Below are 6,103 nucleotides of genomic sequence, written 5' to 3' on the forward strand. Positions count from 1 at the left end.
ATCTAAATATATTTATAAAATATATGACAGACTCTCAAATCTAGGCCAACAGGTCTAAGAAAAGCCAGGAGTAAATCATGTGATTCTGCAGGAATGGTATGCAATGAAACGGCATAATATTGAATAATAAAGAGGCAGAAACAATAAAAAGATTTCCTGTATGCATCTGCACCTATAACAGAACTTTAGTAAGCTCAGTACACAAAGCCAACAAGCAGACAAGACTATGGAATATATGGTGAAATTGTTAGGCAAAAAGAGCTTTAACTAACTAAATAAATATTCCTTTAACAATTTCAATCCATCCATTTTCTTATGAATCTATCTATATCCAGTTTCTAAAGCTTGCACATCAAAAAGGCTTTCAAAATTGCATCACATACCAAATAGGGCAAACTCTGTTACTGATCTTTCCAAGTCTCTGCACTATACATCTGTTCACAAACCTCCATATTATTCTAAATATGGTTCTCAATTGTGGTAGACCAACAGTTGGGCTATAAGTCTATGCTGAAAAAAAAAATTCAATTGCAAGTAACCATTTAGGCAATCAGCTTCAAACAATCATTAAAGGAATAGTACACCCAAAAATGAAAATTAGCCCATGATTTACTCACCCTCAAGCCATTCTATGTACATCTTTATGTATATGACTTACTTCTTTCAGATGAATACAATCGGAGTTACATTAAAAATGTCCTCCTGGCTCCTCTAAGCCTTATAATGGCAGTAAATGTGGGTTGAGATTTTAAACTGCATCCATCCATCATAGAAAGTACTCCATACGACTCCTTCTGAAGTGAAGCGATGTGTTTGTGTAAGAGAAATATCCATATTTAAAACTTTACAAACTGTAATCTCCAGCTTCCGCTAATTGTCATACACATGTTCACGAGAGAATGGCGTTCCAGCGGATGATGTAAGTTGCAGTTGTAACATAAGCTCCGGTAAGAATATGCTAGTCTTGCGAGAACCAAGTTTTGTTTACAGCAAAGGAAAACAAGTCTCCACCCGGGAGTCATGTGGAGCACTTTTTATGATGGATGGATGCACTTTTTTGCGCTTCAAAATCTCAACCACCATTCACTTCCATTATATTATAAAGCTTGGAAGAGCCAGGACATTTTTAATATAATTCAAATTGTATTTTTCTAAAAGAAGATATCATATACACATAGGATGGCTTGAGGGTGAGTAATATTCATTTTTCAGTGAATTATCGCTTTAAACACTATGATATTTTGGCACAAAACATCTCTCAATTGCTAGAAGCAGCGAAATTACGCAGAATTTTGTAATTCTCCATATTTTCATAATTCTATGAATTTCTATGCTCTAAAGCAAAACCAGTCCAAAGGCCCTTACCTACATCATGTTCCTCAGTCAACTCTTTAGTCTAGTACCTTTAAATGGTAGTGTACATGTTCACAATATAGCATATTAATAGACACACCAGGTTACACTTTATTTTAAGGTGTCCTTGTTACAGTTTAATTATACACTTAAGTACTGGGTAATATTAATTATATGTACTTACTATATGGTTAGGGTTATGGTTAGGATTAGGGTTATTTGCATGTAAGTATGCTTATTTTATGTTATAATGCTTATTTCAGTTATGTTATTATAATAGTAAGTGTAATGTAACGTGTAACAAGGCCACCTTAAAATAAAGTGTTACCCCACATCATGTTCAGCTCTTTAATTTAATGCATTAGATCAAGACGACCTTGACCAGTCACAGCTTGAAGCATGGCTTTCAAAGGAAATTTCTAGGAAAAAGAAAAGATAAAACCTGGATAAAACAGTAGACTCCGTTAATATTGATTTTAGAAGGATGAATCCAGCATCAGAGAGGGAATGCTTAGCGAAAGAGCTCCAGCATCCAGCTGCTTGAAGTCCTCTCCACCCAAACAGCCCCAGTCCCTCTCTCCTCTCTAAGGCTCTGTGGTGTCAAGTAAGGGAATGACAGAATGCCAGCTCATTACCAGTGCCTCACATCCAACAGACAGAAACCTAGTGAGAGAAACTGGGGAAAAAATCAGTAAAGGAGGCAATGAAATGATGGGGGGAGACTTATTCTCTCCAATTACTGACGAGCTGCAGTCTGCTGTGCACACAAACACACACACGCAGCCATCAAACCAGCCACCGTGACTCCAGCGCTAACAATGCCATAGATCGTCTAGAACTGCTGGAACAATGTGGGATCATAAATGACAGGAGAAATCACGAATAATGTGTTCAGTATGCGAGTTCAGACCTTCAAATGTGGTGTCTGCTCTCTTATACACATTTACTGCTCATGTTATTTACCTTCTCATACTTACATTATCAGAGGAATGTTGTTTTAAGGTTCAAAACAGAATTTCAGTGCATTTTCAAAGCAACAAGCTCAGTCAAACCTTGTTGAATCAGTCAGGGTGACTGTCTGTTCACTGGAGCAGAAAGCATGTCACACACACACACACACACACAAGAACAAGCTGGCCTCGTGCCCTCAGGAGAAATGAATGTACATAATCAGCATATTAAATTTATTCAGCTATTAGCATAAACAATGTGAAACCTCTCAACTCACATCATCACACAGTTCTGATTTATATTACACGTCCTTTTTAGAGATGCATGATACATGCAGCATATTGGTTTTCAGATCTTTTCATTTATCAGTATCAGACAATACTGAATATACATCAGATTATTTGGAATATTTTACCTTTGTCATCATTCCATGCTCACTTGAAGGGATTCAAACTTTTTGTTTGTCAAACCCATTTGATGTTAAGTATTTAAAATATAACTACCCTTATAGATTTAAAGTAAAAAAAAAAAAAAAAAAGTCATTTTCAAGAACGTCTCAACTGTTTTTTTTTTCCATAAAATTAAAGTAAATGGGGTCCAAAACCACACTGGACCATCTTCTTTTGGGTTCTGCCAAAGAAATAAAGTCATATTTGCAACAATATTTGATGATATTACTACTAGTGTTGCGAGACTCCTGCACAGCTGATTTCTGCTGCGTTGGAAACAAAACAAAACAACCGCACACATGTGCCCTCACATGAGCATACCTCTCACACTGCCATGGGCTTTTTCTTGCCAACGGGGTCCCTAAGGCTGCCCTAAAACCCATGAGGTTCACCCAGCCCCCACTATCACTCACTCTCACACATATGTACAGTGTGTCACAGTGAACCCCTGAGGTATGCTGATAATGGATGAGCATATTCGCCTGTTTAATTAGCCAACTGTGGTTTTATGGCATCTGGGTCTCTGGGCCATAGAGAAGAAGCAAGCTGTGGGTTGTGTTTGGACTGGTCAGGATGGCCATACATGTCTGGACTTTAAAGTAGCACAGGGTTTTTGCTGTTTACAACTGAAAATGTAGGTTGAAGAACAATGTTTTAGTGTAAAAAATAATCTGGGAGGAAAAAAAGAAAAAGAAAAAAAAACCTATTTTAAAGGCTACAAACTGCCTGGATGTCTCATGTTTGAGCTCAGGTGCTTGACTTTGGATTGACCTGTGCCTCTGTATTCTATAAAATATGGTCTGCAAAATCTATTTTATGAAGATAAGATATGCTGTATGTGTTAATCTGGATACGGTACTAAAGAGATTTATGTCTCTTAAGGACACATTTTAACATATGGAGTCCAGTTGGGTGTAAAATTGTAAATAACTAATTAGGTCAGGGTGCATTACACATGCAGTAGTGCCCACAATCACAACAGGGTGGGGAAACTTCCCCAAATGCTTGTATATGCTGCAATATCATGCAGATATTGGTAACTTGTTTCTTACATGCAAAAAAAAAAAAAAAGTTCGTCTTGATACAATATTTTCCTGTTGAACCAAGAAACAAATAATGACATACAACAATGAAGCCTGATTGCAATTCCATGTGTATAATATGCTATCAATCCAGTATCACAGCAACTGACAATATGCCAGACAATGAAATGATGATTAAAGATATATTTTAAGAAAACTGCTTTCATAACTTATCACTGTCAGCATGAGCACTAAAGAGAATTTGGAGCAGTTCCAGACTGTTAAAGACTATAGCAATAGTCTACAACGGGGGGTCCGAGGTGGAATCACAGGGGGTCTGTCGAATACTGCTTGAAAAACTCAATTAATATATAAAAAATACATAGAAAACCAAAAATACAAGATTATGAAATATTATTAATATATGTAATTTTAAAACATAAAATTAATTGATTTTAAATATTACATTATATTTTATTATATTAAAGTAAGTAACTTTAAAGTTAGTTGTCTTTCTAATATTAAAAATATGTAGCACAATTAAATTATTTTAAATTACTTTTCCATAATATTTTATTATTAAATGGAACCAGAAGTTGTAACCAGAACTGGGAAATTTCTTACGATTCACAACACTAAATGTAGTCATGTAATATTCAAAATATAATCAAATTAATTTAATAACAACTATTAAAAAAATTATAAATTTGTTTATCATTCTCAAATATTAATATTTTAATTTAATTTTATATTATATTAAAGTATACTGTATGTCTCTTCCATATTAAATATATTTAGTACAATTAAATTATTTTTCCATAATATTTTATTATTAAATGGAATCGGAATCAGAACTGGAAAATTTCTTACGATTTCCAACCCTAAACCTTGGCATCAAAACAAAGTGTGTAAATACATTAAAATTAACATGATTATCCACCAAGGGATCCAAAGGTTGAAAACTCATGGCATAGATTAAAGTAAAAATCAAGATATTTAGTGCATCGCTGCTAGTTATGTGTTAACAGTTCACAACACACATATCCAGAAAGATCGGTATTGTAGGCCGCTCTATAAGAGTCTCAAGGTCACACAAAGCTGTAATCAAAATTACCCACAACCATGAGCGTGCCCGAGAGGAGCAAGTACGTGAGAGAGAAAGAAAAGACAGGAGTAGATATGAAAACATGAGTATTCTCTTTGACTTTACAGTGTCAGACAAAACATTTACCGCAGAAAGCATGTAGTCATAGCAACAGCAGCTAAGTCTTGGTGCAAGAGTGTCTGTGTGTAGGTGCGTGTGTGCAAACAAACTTACTTTTCAAAGGCCTGAAAGAGAAAAATTGTGTGAAATGAAATATTTAACAGATTCAGCTCTCTTCTGAGCACACATACAATCTCTGCGTGAAGATGAAAGCGGCAAACAGACGCTTATCGGGCCAACTGAAGCGGTACATTTTAATTAACACCTGTGCCCTGCGTTTATCAGTAATCGAAACCGTCTCCACGGAACCCTTTCTGTGCGATGACCCCATTTGAAATTCATTTGATTCGAATGAACACAAATGATGATCAAGACTGCGTATTAATGTTCATAATACTCCTAGATAGCTGTTGCTGGGTGAGATACCGTTAGTAACTGATGTTACCTGTAACTCAAATGGCAGGCATCTTCCTTAGATCAGAAGTGTGTCAGAGTCTGTCTCACCAGCACAAGCCCCCCATCAACAGTCTGCACCTGTTTTGAAGGAAGTTCTCCTTCTTCCTCAGAATAAAGGGAAGCCCGGCTTTGAGATTTTCCACTGAGGGAAAAGTCACTTCCACCCACACATGGAGAGCACCACTGCAAGAGGAGGAGGAGGAGGAGGAGGATGTGAACTGAACAATAGAGACTTGTGTGTCAGTGGAGTTCCGTAGTTGAAGCCCCGACATGCTTCACCCTGTCGCCCAGATAAGCCTCTCTCCCCTCTCCGCTTCTCTTCCAGCCCCTCATCCTGCCCCACAACAACAGCCATTGTTATAAGACAAACATTACAGTCTATTTCTGTCAAGGCTGATCAAGTAAACAAGGTGGTGCTGAACTTGCACCGCCAACCTCTTTTTATTTATCACAGAGACTCTGTGCCAAACAAACACTAAAAAGAGGTTTGCAAGCTGCAGTTTCAGTAACGTAGGAGCTAGCTGTCACATGAGAAGTTGTCACAGGGACTATATCTCAGTAATTACGAGGTTTTGAGTCAAAAATCTAATTATAACAATGTGTTTTTTTCTAGCAGTAATTTTTATGTGGGTTTCAAATACTGCGCTCCAAACTTTCTAAAGTTAGAA

This window comes from Cyprinus carpio, chromosome B23 (assembly GCF_018340385.1).
Source record: "Cyprinus carpio isolate SPL01 chromosome B23, ASM1834038v1, whole genome shotgun sequence".
NCBI classification, from domain to species: domain Eukaryota; kingdom Metazoa; phylum Chordata; class Actinopteri; order Cypriniformes; family Cyprinidae; genus Cyprinus; species Cyprinus carpio.